The following is a 15034-nucleotide window of genomic DNA, read 5'->3' on the forward strand; positions in this document are numbered from 1 at the left end:
TCGGGAAGTCCCATTCACTTCAGTTTCAAAATGCTATTCCTTAGAATTAGTGGGCAAAACTATTACTCAATTTCCTGACCTTGAATAGCCTTAAACTGGAAGGCCTTCTCCTGGGTTTTCCCACCGCACACAAACTTGCAGGAAACAGAGGAGCCAAGGTGCCTTGATGCGGATGGAATGAAGCAGAAAGTGCTGGAATAATCACAGAGGCCGTTCTTTTGTGGCCTGGTGGTCTTTTCCTTAGATACAATATATTCTCTGGAGATAAGAGGCTGTTCCTCCTCTGCCTCCCCAGTACCAGCCTCTGAGAATTCACTCATTGTGCCATCTTGTGCCTTTAGAATCCAAGAGACTTTGGCATCCTGGGGACAACTGGATGCTGTACAGTAAAGGGTGAGCTTTTCCCCATCTCTCCAAACCGGAGGCCCCTGAATGTCACCCATCGTGAACTCCTCCAGACCTGAATAGGACACAATAAGCAAACAATAAATGAAAATGAATGTTAAGATAGCAATTAAATAAGCACATTTTTTGGCTATGCTTGAGCATATTTCCATGTGCTATAGCATTACAGTAGAAAATAAAAATGTTTATTTTGGTAAACATGTTATAACACTGCCCGTTTACCTTTTTTCCTGCTGTATTTGCAGTAAACTATACCAATCACAATGACAAGAAGCACCGCGCAGGCACCAACAACTCCAAACACACCAGCGTTATTGGATTCATCAGCACCTGGAAAAACAAATCAAAAACAATACATACAAATGTACTTTTTCACCTCATCCAGGTCATGAAATACCAAGAAGTTGGTAAGTCTAAATGAGCTGGACCTGCAGATTAATATGAGAAGATGAGGCACTGGCCAGCAAGTCCAGTTCATTTATGCTTCCCGCTACTAGACCACGACATATGTTTACAATGCTAACAATATATGTATTATTATTGTTATATTGGTTGTATTGTGACTCCCACCCACTGCTGCCCCAGTGTACGTGTAGAGCAGGGCAGAACTCAATGTGAACATCTTAGTCAAAAAAGCAAATCCAATCTAGCTCTTATATATGCGTATGTTGTATTTTTGTGTATGTTGTATTTTTGCTAATTTTGGCACATCAGCAAAATGTATTTGTTCATGAAAATTTCACATCTAAATCCTCCAACTGTTGCACTTACCTCCATGTAGCAGCAGTAAATCTTTCTTGATGGGCTCAGCAAGAGATTCATGTTGGACTCTGCAAGACATGGATATTTGTTTCACTGCGTCCTCTAATGTCAGGGTTCTGCTCAAATTGAATGTGCCATCGGGATTCTGTTGGTAACTGGACAATGTAGAACTGGTCACGTCCTTTCCTTCCTGTATTATGGTCACGGTGATGTTCTTTGGGTAGAACCGGGATACTGAGCAGACGATCATACGCTGTTCATTGGTTACTCTCTCTAACAATTCAACTGTAGGAAGAGCTGTAGGATGAAGCAAACACATCAGTATTTTCCTCCTTCTCCTGTCCATATTGGGTGCGCACTTGGTCTTTCTGTCTTTTCATAGTTTGGGCTTCCTATGGCCACAATGAATGATACTGCTAATTCCTAAAATTCCCAATTCCTATGAATTTCAGTTTATACCCCTTTCAGTCTCAAACCTTACCCGACCATCTCAAGATACATTAAAGCTAAGCCTTTCCCTGTGTACATATCATATTTACACAAATACATTTGAAGATGATTTTCAAAATACTGTATTCATCTTTTATGGCTGGATCACAATACAATCCATTTTGCCTTGGTCTCTCCCTAGTTCCAAGGGAAAATGGCTACTGAGAACTTGGCACTGAGAAGAAGAAAATATGAAAAGCACATTAACATTGATTATTTTTATATTCTACCCCCCCCCCACAAATAGTCAACTTTAGCCATAGAGTCCTGTTTCGTCCTAGGGAGAGTGGCATTGGGAAAGGGTTTGTGGTCTATGGGAACCCGGGTGGCATAGACAAAACATAAGAAAGTTGGAAGAAATATACTCCTTATAAAAAGGAAAGCAATGGTTCTACATTGCACCATATGCGGAAGAAACAGGCATTATCTAGACATTTCTATTAAATGGATCGCCATGTACTTTTCATTTAAATGTATCCTGATTAATCATGTCCATTCTTTTTTAGGGCCGTGGTACACAAGGCACTTTCATCAGCCCCCTATGTAATGGGGATCACCAAGTCAAGGAAGGAAATGGATCTCAAGAATGGATTGTCAACAATAGGAGGTTTCTTGAGTTGCTCTAGACCTGCCAATCAATGATCATTTGCTGATATAATCAGCATCCTAACTGATTTATCCACATGTTCATTTGGAATCTACTGGATTCCAAAACTTTCTGAACATGAAGGCACTTCGTATCATAACTGGCCGATTTGGCTCCTGTTATCTGCCTGCGTTTCTATCTTAACAGTTAGGAACTCACCAGAAAAAAATCACCAGGCTTGTTCCGGGTTCAACCATATTATTCCAACCCGTACAAATATTTATGCTTAATGGAATATTAAAAAAATAAATTCTTACACTGAACTTTCAGTGTTATATCCTTTTCTTTCTTTTCAGGGCTGTAGATTATTTTACACATGTAGATGCCGGCATCTGCGACTGAGACGTTGTGAAGTTGCACAGAAGCAATCCCTTTCATGGCATCTGCATCACTAAATGTCACCCTTGGGCTGAGCTGCTTCCCCTTGTTATCAAGTCTGAACAGCATTTTGTTCTGGAAGGTCCAAAGTATTGCAAGGTACTGCAGACTGACAGGCTGACCCACACTGAATGTACAGGGGAGGATCACGTCAGATCCCAGTGTAGCAGTTGGGGGCTCCTCATCCCCTATCTTCAGTAATGCATCTGTAGGAAGGATCCCTAAAGAGAAAAATGGGGTTAAACAGTGGGGTTTCTGGAGCAGCAAAGTGTCTCATCCACTGGAACAAACTTTGACTTATTGTAACATATTCAGGGAACAAATAAGGCAGTCATAGTTCCCCTTGAATCCAGGTCCTTATAGGAGACATCTCAGTGGATTTTAATCTTCTCCCTGCTCCAACAGTCAGGTAAAGAGGGACAGTCACTGGGATACGGAGCCGAGGTGTAACCCTCCCATAAGTAGAGATCCCCTTACTTTATTAATTACATTTATTAAATAAATTCTATATTGTGAGTCTGTTGAACCAGTGACCAATGTTATTTTATGGACAGTATCATGCAGTATCACACACATGCTGCCTGTGTGTGCCATACTCTGCCTGCCCTATGCTGCCTGTGTGTGCCATACTCTGCCTGCCCTATGCTGCCTGTGTGTGCCATACTCTGCCTGCCCTATGCTGCCTGTGTGTGCCATACTCTGCCTGCCCTATGCTGCCTGTGTGTGCCATACTCTGCCTGCCCTATGCTGCCTGTGTGTGCCATACTCTGCCTGCCCTATGCTGCCTGTGTGTGCCATACTCTGCCTGCCCTATGCGGCCTGTGTGTGCCATACTCTGCCTGCTCTGCCTGTGCGTGCCATACTCTGCCTGCCCTATGCTGCCTGTGTGTGCCATACTCTGCGTGCCCTATGCTGCTTGTATGTGCCATACTCTGCCTGCCCTATGCTGCCTGTGTGTGCCATACTCTGCGTGCCCTATGCTGCTTGTATGTGCCATACTCTGCCTGCACTATGCTGCCTATGTGTGCCATACTCTTGTCCCTCTTCTCATTTTTCAAATGTTGGGAGGTATGAAACATGTGACTAATGGCAGAGAGATTCCCCTCAGCAGCCAGGCCTCATATCCCATAATCCCCTTCCCCAACCATGTGACTAATGGCAGAGAGAGTCCCCTCAGCAGCCAGGCCTCATATCCCATAATCCCCTTCCCCAACCATGTGACTAATGGCAGAGAGATTCCCCTCAGCAGCCAGGCCTCATATCCCATAATCCCCTTCTCCAACCATGTGACTAATGGCAGAGAGATTCCCCTCAGCAGCCAGGCCTCATATCCCATAATCCCCTTCTCCAACCATGTGACTAATGGCAGAGAGATTCCCCTCAGCAGCCAGGCCTCGTATCCCATAATCCCCTTCTCCAACCCTGTAACTAATGGCAGAGAGATTCCCCTCAGCAGCCAGGCCTCATATCCCATAATCCCCTTCTCCAACCCTGTAACTAATGGCAGAGAGATTCCCCTCAGCAGCCAGGCCTCATATCCCATAATGCACTTCTCCAACCATGTGACTAATGGCAGAGAGATTCCCCTCAGTAGCCGGGCCTCATATCCCATAATCCCCTTCTCCAACCATGTGACTAATGGCAGAGAGATTCCCCTCAGCAGACAGGCCTCATATCCCATAATCCCCTTTCAACCATGTGACTAATGGCAGAGAGATTCCCCTCAGCAGCCAGGCCTCATATCCCATAATCCCCTTCTCCAACCATGTGACTAATGGCAGAGAGATTCCCCTCAGCAGCCAGGCCCCATCTCCCATAATCCCCTTCTCCAACCATGTGACTAATGGCAGAGAGATTCCCCTCAGCAGCCAGGCCTCATATCCCATAATCCCCTTCTCCAACCATGTGACTAATGGCAGAGAGATTCCCCTCAGCAGCCAGGCCTCATATCCATAATCCCCTTCTCCAACCATGTGACTAATGGCAGAGAGATTCCCCTCAGCAGCCAGGCCTCATATCCCATAATCCCCTTCTCCAACCATGTGACTAATGGCAGAGAGATTCCCCTCAGCAGCCAGGCCTCATATCCCATAATCCCTTTCTCCAACCCTGTAACTAATGGCAGAGAGATTCCCCTCAGCAGCCAGGCCTCATATCCCATAATGCACTTCTCCAACCCTGTAACTAATGGCAGAGAGATTCCCCTCAGCAGCCAGGCCCCATCTCCCATAATCCCCTTCCAACCATGTGACTAATGGCAGAGAGATTCCCCTCAGCAGCCAGGCCTCATATCCCATAATCCCCTTCTCCAACCCTGTAACTAATGGCAGAGAGATTCCCCTCAGCAGCCAGGCCTCATATCCCATAATCCCCTTCTCCAACCCTGTAACTAATGGCAGGGAGATTCCCCTCAGCAGCCAGGCCTCATATCCCATAATCCCCTTCTCCAACCCTGTAACTAATGGCAGAGAGATTCCCCTCAGCAGCCAGGCCTCATATCCCATAATCCCCTTCTCCAACCCTGTAACTAATGGCAGAGAGATTCCCCTCAGCAGCCAGGCCTCATATCCCATAATCCCCTTCTCCAACCATGTGACTAATGGCAGAGAGATTCCCCTCAGCAGCCAGGCCTCATCTCCCATAATCCCCTTCCCCAACCCTGTAACTAATGGCAGAGAGATTCCCCTCAGTAGCCAGGCCCCATCTCCCATAATCCCCTTCTCCAACCATGTGACTAATGGCAGAGAGATTCCCCTCAGTAGCCAGGCCTCATCTCCCATAATCCCCTTCCCCAACCCTGTAACTAATGGCAGAGAGATTCCCCTCAGTAGCCAGGCCTCATATCCCATAATGCACTTCTCCAACCCTGTAACTAATGGCAGAGAGATTCCCCTCAGCAGCCAGGCCTCATATCCCATAATCCCCTTCTCCAACCATGTAACTAATGGCAGAGAGATTCCCCTCAGCAGCCAGGCCTCATATCCCATAATCCCCTTCTCCAACCCTGTAACTAATGGCAGAGAGATTCCCCTCAGTAGCCAGGCCCCATCTCCCATAATCCCCTTCTCCAACCATGTAACTAATGGCAGAGAGATTCCCCTCAGCAGCCAGGCCTCATATCCCATAATCCCCTTCTCCAACCCTGTGACTAATGGCAGAGAGATTCCCCTCAGCAGCCAGGCCTCATATCCCATAATCCCCTTCTCCAACCATGTAACTAATGGCAGAGAGATTCCCCTCAGTAGCCAGGCCTCGTATCCCATAATCCCCTTCTCCAACCATGTAACTAATGGCAGAGAGATTCCCCTCAGCAGCCAGGCCTCATATCCCATAATGCACTTCTCCAACCATGTGACTAATGGCAGAGAGATTCCCCTCAGCAGCCAGGCCTCATATCCCATAATCCCCTTCTCCAACCATGTAACTAATGGCAGAGAGATTTCCCACAGCAGCCAGGCCTCATATCCCATAATCCCCTTCTCCAACCATGTAACTAATGGCCATCTCATTTTCTGTCACTCGATCTCACCCCTAGTACCAGCAGGGTGTCTGGGCTCTACCTGCTGAAGCTCCAGGTCCGGGTATTATAGCCTGTGTGGGGCCCTTTCTTACTCGGGAGCCACACAAGCACCATAAAAGTTCATGGAGGAGCCAAATAAGGGCTGTGATTGGCTATTAGGGGCCTCTATGCAGCCTATCAGCTTACAGGGGCTTTATTTGGTAGGAAACCTTGTTTTTATTCAACCAAAACTTGCCCCCAAGTCAGGAATTAAAAAATAACTCCCTGGTTTGGGGGCACTGAGAGCAACACCCAAGGGGTTGGTGCCCCTGAGCCACTGGTTAGGGGTCCCTGTATACAGCAACGTCACTAAGAATGACAAACCTGGAACCCTTGCCAAACCCCCTCCCTACTAACACACCCATCTATCCAGTCACCCCCACACTGTGCCCCCCACCTTATACCCCATAATAAAGAGATGTATATGAATTGGTACCTGAGGGGGAGAGGAATGAGAAGAGGAGAATCAGGAGAGCCCCTCGTTGCTCCATCCCTGTGGGTTCTGCTCAGGTCACTTTCACTTTCCCATCTGTTCCTGTTACAGAGACAGTAGGACACTCCCCTGTATAACAGCCATATGCAATAAACTCTCTCTGTATTATCATTTGTACTGTAATGAATAACTGATCTCTTAATAAATGCTGATATAAAGGGCAAAGTCCAATTTTTAAGAGCAAATTGCCATATTTCACCCATAATGCAACATTCTACCCAGTATTCCAGCATCATTGCAGCCACAGGCTGAGTTGTGCGGCTGTAGCCCTGCCAACTGGGTATTTTATGTGACTGATCTCAATGGGCTAAATGTCAGTGCAATTTGCTTTAATGATTTTATATATTAAACAGTAGTGATGGGCGAAAAGTTTCGCCAGGCATGAATTCGCCGCACGTCCAAAAATTGTCGCCGGCGTCAAAAAAGAATAGTCACGGGCGACAAAATAATAGCCGGGCGACAAAACAATAGCCACGGGCGGTGAAACAATAGCCGCGCGACAAAATAATAGCCGCGGGCGACGAAACAATAGCCGCGCGACAAAATAATAGCCGCGGGCGACGAAACAATAGCCGCGGGTGACGAAACAATAGCCGCGCGACAAAATAATAGCCGCGGGCGACGAAACAATAGCCGCGGGTGACGAAACAATAGCCGCGGGTGACGAAACAATAGCCGCGCGACAAAACAATAGCCGCGGGCGACGAAACAATAGCCGCGCGACAAAATAATAGCCGCGGGCGACGAAACAATAGCCGCGGGTGACGAAACAATAGCCGTGCGACGAAATAATAGCCGCGCGCGACGAAACAATAGCCGCGTGACAAAATAATAGCCGTGGGCGACGAAACAATAGCCGTGGGCGACGAAACAATAGCTGCGGGCGACAAATGTTTTTGTCGCACGACATTTTCGCCGTTTCACGAATTTTTCGCCGTTTCGCGGATCTTTTGAAAGATTCGCAAATTTTTCGGCGAAGCGAAACGGAACAGATTCGCTCATCACTATTAAACAGTATTATACTATTTGGGTTTTTATCTTTTTATTGGAATCTGAAGAAAAGGAGAGATCTGCTTAAATTAATGACTACAGGCAACTCCTCCTGCCATTGGTTTGTAACAACGGTGAGTTCTTTGCATTTAGGATTTCACATTGTGAGAGCTGATATGATGGTGTTGGGAATTTGACCTAGATCAACTGTGAGACAGATCCGGGGTTTATACACCCGGATCTCTCTTTTGTATTTGGTACATTTTATTTACTTGATTTCCTGACATTTGAGACATTTAGGTTAAATTAATTGAGCCATTTCTAAGTTTAGGTTACTACCATTTCTTAGTTAGTAGTTTAACGTGTTTGGTGCACTACTATGAATAACAGCAAACAGCACTGGACACGTTAAAGAACAGTAACTTAAATTTAAAAAAAAAAAAAAATTAATAATAAAAAAAAAGTGATCTCTGGTTGGTGCTGGGGGTGAACTACTAGGAGCAGCACACCAGTCCCCAACACAGCTAGACTAATAGCACTGGGCTCTATAAATTACAGTAGCAAAGTAAAAAAACACAAATAAAAAAAAATGATGTGAATGTGTGGTTGGTGCTTAGTGCACTACTATGAGCAGCACAGCTGTCTCCAACACACACAGACGGAGCTGCAGTACACAATGAAAAGAAGAGGAACAGTAATCAGAAAATAAAAGCAGTCCTTACAAGGACTATTGGGTTACAGCAGATGAGATCAGCAGGACAGCTGCGCACAGCAGCTACATACAGAGCAGTAGAAAGTAGATTACTAGTCAGCAAAGCTACCTAAACTGCCCCTCAAACCCCTGCACAGCTCTCTCCCTATGCTAACTCAACAAGCACACACAGGCAGAATGTAAAATGGCTGCTGGGCTTCAGTTTATATATGGAAGGGAGTGGTCCGGGGGTGGTCCAGGAGGGAGAGCTGCCTGATTGGCTGCCATGTATCTGCTGGCTCTGGGGTGAGAGGTCAAAATTTGGCTCCAGCTAAGGCGAACCCAAAATTGCAAACTTGCGAACACCCGATGTTCGTGCGAATTAGTTCTCCGGCGAACAGTTTGCTACATCTCTATTTGTAAATAGGAACTTCTACTAAATGGTGGGGCTTTGGGATTAACTATGTGTAACATCAGGAACCCATAGAGCTCTCATTCTACTCACTGTCTGTTTGGAATATAAAAGGGAAAGACATTTGACATTTCTATAACACTGGGTGATAACTGTGTATGTGAAATATTGCACTTTAAAGGACAACTAAAGTCTAAAAAAAGTCTATGGCTAGAAATGTTTAGCTGTGTGTTTGAGCCCCTGTACCAGCCCAACATCCCCAAAGCTCTATAGAAATAAAGCCCCATGCCCCTGAAGATGCCCACAGTAGCTCTCCATCTTTTGCCCAACTACTGCACATGCTCAGTCTGCTCTTGGCTGATGTCACTGAGCTTAGGGAGCGACTCCCAATATTCTTCTTTCCCCTGCCTGCTTGCTCTAGTCTCTGCCTGTTCCCTACATGCATACAGGCCAACCAATCACAGTCCTGTCTGGCTGCTCCCTAAATAACTGAAGTCCTGCTCTGGCACTTTGAGCTTGGGGAGAGACTTTAGCTGAATCCTTATTGTGGGACTTTTCTTTCCCCCTTGTAATGATCCCAAATACTGAGCTGTGTAACAAATATAAGTTACAAAGGTTGGAAACAGAGGCAGAAGCTGTGACAAAAGTTCCAGTCACTTTGCTGTTACAAACAGCCCCTCTGGGAATAAACTGCCCCATTGGGAAGGTTTCTCTGTATGTAACACAGTGACTGTATCTGCCCCTTACACTCCCCCCCAGGGCTAAGGTACAGAATATTACTAGCTTTAGCACTGGGGCTTTTATATACACCCACACACACAGCCCAATCACTTCTGTCAAAGTGTTTATGAAGCAGTTGCATGGGGGTGTGTGTGCATTACACACGGGGAGAGGCCAAACTGTGCCAGTAGGTGTATAGGCAGAACAACATGTACAGGGGAACCTCTGCACAAACACTATGTTCCTTCCCAGGATGCAAAGTGACCGACACTGAGCTCAGAGTTTGTGTCTCACTATTATAAACAGGCTGTGTATGGCACCCCCAGTCTGTATGGCACCCCCAGTCTGCATGGCACCCCCAGTCTGTATGGCACCCCCAGGCTGTGTATGGCACCCCCAGGCTGTGTATGGCGCCCCCAGGCTGCTCAGCACCCCTTTGCTTTGGTCAGTGTAATGTGAGTGTTAGAGAGAGTCATTTGTAGAAGGAGAGAATTCAGAATGTGTTTTGGTTGGAAAAAGCCCCAATTATCTCCTGAGCTGATATTTTGGGGGATGGGGATATGGGAATATTTGGGAGTCTGTTGTAAACAAGTTATGTCTAAATACTGAGCTAAAGCTTGTTTGTATTGATATCCTGTAATAAACTGTGTATAATAGGGCAGCGCTAGTTTATATGTACCTGTACCCATGATGCACCTGTGTCTCTGTGCCAATGGGATCATTTGTAGCTTCCACCTAGTTCTCTATGGGGGTTAAAGAAAAACTTATATACACAAGAGCATTGACCAATGAGAATGCTGATTAGATTCCCAGCACTATATCAGCCATTTTGATATTATCTTACATATAGAGATAATGATGGCATTTTCCCGTCATTATATGGCACAGGAATCAGACATGGGGATAAAGGGACAGACTTGTTCAGTGCTGGGAAACTGTGCTTATTGCTCCCAACTCCAATTGCAGGAACAGAGAACAGGGAGCCGGATTTACTCACATCAGCTGGGATTCTCATTGGAGGATTCTTTTGCATATTTATGCAGCCACTGGCTCTGGGGAGCTGGGAAAGTTTCATTAAACAAAAACTCTAAACCCCACATTACATTACAGGGCAACACAGGAACCAGTGCAGGCTGCATATTATGATTCTAATTATTAATTAGCTTCTATGGCAGATATTACCTGACGTGCTGTTTTTATAATTTACTATGTTCCCTAAGCTCCGCCTCCCAACAGCAGCCCAGAGCCCACTGAGCATGTGCAGGAGCCAGATCTTATAGAAGATGGTATAACAAAGTAACAAGATGGCGGCCCCCTGTGGACAACTTTGAAAGCCTAAATCATTACTGTAATTAGGCTTCTCAGCCTCTGGGATTGTGCAGTAAGTTCAGAATGTTTATGTTTATGTTCAGTATACAGAATACAGCATTTCTAATGATTTTCAATTTTAGACTTTAGTTCTCCTTTAAACGTGTTCACAAAAGCTTTAATCATTTGCTGTGTAACTCGATCTTCTCCAATACCCATAACCAGTCTGTGAGCTGCTCAAACAAAACCAGAAATGTAAAGGGGACATCACCTATAGAGGTCTCTAGATTATTAAGCACCTCTATATCAGGCACATTTTCCCCATTAATGATATAATGAAGCATTAATAGCCTGTCCCTCCCTGTGCCGTGTATTAGATTCCCATCTGTATCAGTGCCGGGAGCACTCACAGGGATTGGTACCTCTGGGAAATACGTGCCGGCACCCACAGTTTAACCGCTTTATTCTTCTGTTCTTCACTTAAATCATATCTCTCTATATGAGACTCGAACAGATCACAATTCATTAAAACACTCTTATTTGGATTAAAACTTTTAACTGCAGTTTTGCCCTGCCATAATCTAATTCTGTATCACTGAGATCCGGAATAAACGTAGATCTCTGTTCTTTTGTAATAACCGAAACCTGGTTATTCCTTTGCAAAACTGATTCTACTGCTGCCAATCTCAGTTCATGCTGAGCAATCCCCTTAGCCAGACAGTCAGTACAAACTGTCACATTCCACTTTTCCCTGAATGAGAATTAGTCTTTCCTACATCATTTCCCTCCCTACCTGAGCACATCAACATATTAAATGTTTCCCCATTAACATCTCGTGCTTCATCTCAGAAAATGACATTCCCTCCTCTAACTTTACATTTGCCCCCACACACTGACTGTACAGATCTGCCCATATCTCTGCATCAGACATAATTCTATGAGGGATTTTAAACTCGAATTTGCTTTTCCTAGCCAAATTATCAAGAAAATCCCTACTCACCGGAAAGCAGAATATTCCTCCTGCGCCGCTATTAATACTTACACAAGTGACTTCTAGGTTCTGTTACTCATATAGACATCTGGGAGCTTCAGTTCAGCTACACCCTCCTGCCCCCTTTGAAGCTGACAGAGTGTGTATATGTGTAGTGTCCAGGGTGATATTTTGGTTGGACTCCCCATCTGTTATAATTATCTTTTCTCTAATGTATTTGTGTAAGTACTATGGTCAACAAACACCACTCACCAAGGTGATATTTAAAGTATATTTAATATGTGGAAAAGAGTTACAGAAGTTACATACAAATTACCAATGATTAAGCCAGTCACAAATATTATTGACAGCTTCCCAATACAATACAAAGTATATGTATGTATTCATTTATAGTATTAAATGTGTGTGTGTGTGTCAGGGCTGTGTGTGTGTGTGTGTGTGTGTGTGTCAGGACTGTGTGTGTGTGTGTGTGTGTGTGTCAGGACTGTGTGTGTGTGTGTCAGGACTGTGTGTGTGTGTGTGTGTGTGTGTGTGTGTGTGTGTGTGTCAGGGCTGTGTGTGTGTGTCAGGACTGTGTGTGTGTGTGTGTGTGTGTGTGTCAGGACTGTGTGTGTGTGTGTGTGTGTGTGTGTGTGTGTGTCAGGACTGTGTGTGTGTGTGTGTGTGTGTCAGGACTGTGTGTGTGTGTGTGTGTGTGTGTGTGTGTGTGTGTCAGGACTGTGTGTGTGTGTGTGTGTGTGTCAGGACTGTGTGTGTGTGTGTGTGTGTGTGTGTGTGTCAGGACTGTGTGTGTGTGTGTGTGTGTGTGTGTGTCAGGACTGTGTGTGTGTGTGTGTGTGTGTCAGGACTGTGTGTGTGTGTGTGTGTCAGGACTGTGTGTGTGTGTGTGTGTGTGTGTGTGTCAGGACTGTGTGTGTGTGTGTGTGTGTGTGTGTCAGGACTGTGTGTGTGTGTGTGTGTGTGTGTCAGGACTGTGTGTGTGTGTGTGTGTGTGTGTAAGTGTGAGAGTGTGTGAGAGTGTGTAAATGTGTAAGTGTGAGACCAGCCTTTTGTTGCTGATATATATCCCTGTTGGAGAATCCCTCCCTCACTGTATTACCCCTGAGGAACAATGGGGTATGTGAGGGAGAGTGTGAATGGCAAGTCAGTTGCCCACTTGTAACATGTTAACCCATTCAGGCCTGGGGTATAACTTATTCTCCAATACCCAATATTTAACAGGCCCCTCCTGTTGTGTGTGGCTCTATTAATCTGCACTTGCAGCGGGGTAAGCACTGTTCCACCAATAGGGGCCCTATAAGTTTATTTGTATCTGTCAGTAGTGACAAAAATATTGTGTTTGTCCTTCAGCACTGCCGGTTCTGACTGTTACCATGTATGGTCTGAATAGCACAACAACTATACAACTACAACAATTAGCTCCTCGTTAGTTCAGTTTCGCTAAGAGCTTGCAGTTGCGCTACTCTGCCCTTAGATGGCAGTCATTTCAATCCCAATCACGTTCCATAAAAGCTCAAATACGGAGCAACGTTCCTCAGCAGCATTAATGTGAGTGGCGCCAGTGCCAGGGTATGTGGGGCACCGGGACAGGTCTATAGAGCTGTCACTCACACTCTATATGTAACCAAGTAATACATTATACAATTATTTTAAAAGTAATAAATACAAACTAACTTTGCCAAGAAAAGCTGCAGTTTTGCTCACAGGAGGGTAAATGAGAGGGGCAGGAAGGTGGAACCCTGGGGTTAGTATGGGGTAAATGAGAGGGGCAGGAAGGTGGAACCCTGGGGTTAGTATGGGGTAAATGAGAGGGGCAGGAAGGTGGAACCCTGGGGTTAGTATGGGGTAAATGAGAGGGGCAGGAGGGTGGAACCCTGGGGTTAGTATGGGGTAAATGAGAGGGGCAGGAAGGTGGAACCCTGGGGTTAGTATGGTATGTGAGGGAGAGTGTGAATGGCAAGTCAGTTGCCCACTTGTAACATGTTAACCCATTCAGAGAGGGGCAGGAAGGTGGAACCCTGGGGTTAGTATGGAGAATGACCCCAAAGCCCCATGTGGCCCTTCCTCAGGCCTAGATTATACTTGGCAGTGATTCCCTGCACCCAATATCCCTATAATTCTAGTGAAATTCCTATTTATAAAAAAAGAGTGAATTTAATGCCTTTTCAATTCCTAGGGGTGATGAGTCTCCCACCTACAGTGCTAGGGTAGCAGGGGCCCCACACTGGGCAGTAGGGCTGCAGGAGGCAGGGGGTGGGGCTTCTGCTGATCCATATGGTACCCGGGTTGCTAGTGGGACAGGATGATACCCCCCTCTGCACAACGGGGACACCTAGTGGCCAACTGGTCTTATTCCTATTCAGTATCTGGTACCTACTCCCAGCAATGGGTCGGCTGTACCAGCACCTTTTTATTTAACAACAGTCCCAGAGTCAGTGAAACACGGGGTACAGTACCCCCAGAGACTGGTTCCAGGGCACAGGGAATTTACCCTCCTCTTGGCTTCTCTGCTGCCCTGTAGGAACCACCGGTGAAGCTGAAGATGAAGGAGGGAAGTACATTTTTTTACTCTTTTGGAGCAAATAAGATACAAAAAAGATCCCTTTGGAAGTCATTCCCTGCTCAGTACTGTTTCCCCCCAACCTGATCATAGAAACAGTTATTCCAACCCAATGGGAGAATCTTCATGTTGAATGAACAGATCAGTGCCCTGTTCCACCCACAGTCACCATCCTACCCCGGTGCCCGGGTATCACTTTCCCCTCATTTCAGCCCTTTCCCCGGGGCACATTGCCTTCTCCTGCTGATGCCACTTTATGGTGGGGTTTCTCCTGGGTCCTTGGGCCAAATGAACTTTCTGTCTTTCTTTCCACCCGGATTTCCTTTGTCTCCCACATTTTGGTGTCTGTTTGTTTTCCCCATTACAGGGGGCTTCCCTCATTGGCTCAGCTGTTTGAGTAGCTCTAGTAGGTCCTCTGGAACCACAAAAGAAAAGAGGAAAATCTAAAGAGAAAAAAAAAGAAAATCTAAGTTTCTCAAATAAAAGTGTATTTTGCCCTTAATCAGATGCTAATGCTGTACTGCCACCTCCGGACCAGGCTGTAGCCCCAGGGTTCCCATGTCACTCACACACAGAACACCAGAAATGGTGCCAGACTGCACAAGATTTAGGGCAACTGCACCCCAATTT

General features: G+C 45.8%; 2 protein-coding genes across 3 annotated transcripts in view; both read right to left on the bottom strand.

Annotated features, from left to right (window-relative positions):
• The window catches only part of LOC101734116, a 293365-nt gene that overhangs the window by 52476 nt on the left and 225855 nt on the right, over positions 1-15034 (bottom strand). The window lies entirely within an intron of this gene.
• Positions 13585-15034, bottom strand: part of LOC108645255 (tyrosine-protein phosphatase non-receptor type substrate 1) — a 41374-nt gene continuing 39924 nt past the window's right edge. For both annotated transcript variants that reach the window (XM_031893359.1, XM_031893358.1), the window contains exon 11: positions 13585-14847. The gene's annotated coding sequence lies outside the window, so the exon portion shown is untranslated. The remainder of the gene's footprint in view (positions 14848-15034) is intronic.

This window comes from Xenopus tropicalis, chromosome 9 (genome assembly GCF_000004195.4).
Source record: "Xenopus tropicalis strain Nigerian chromosome 9, UCB_Xtro_10.0, whole genome shotgun sequence".
NCBI lineage: Eukaryota > Metazoa > Chordata > Amphibia > Anura > Pipidae > Xenopus > Xenopus tropicalis.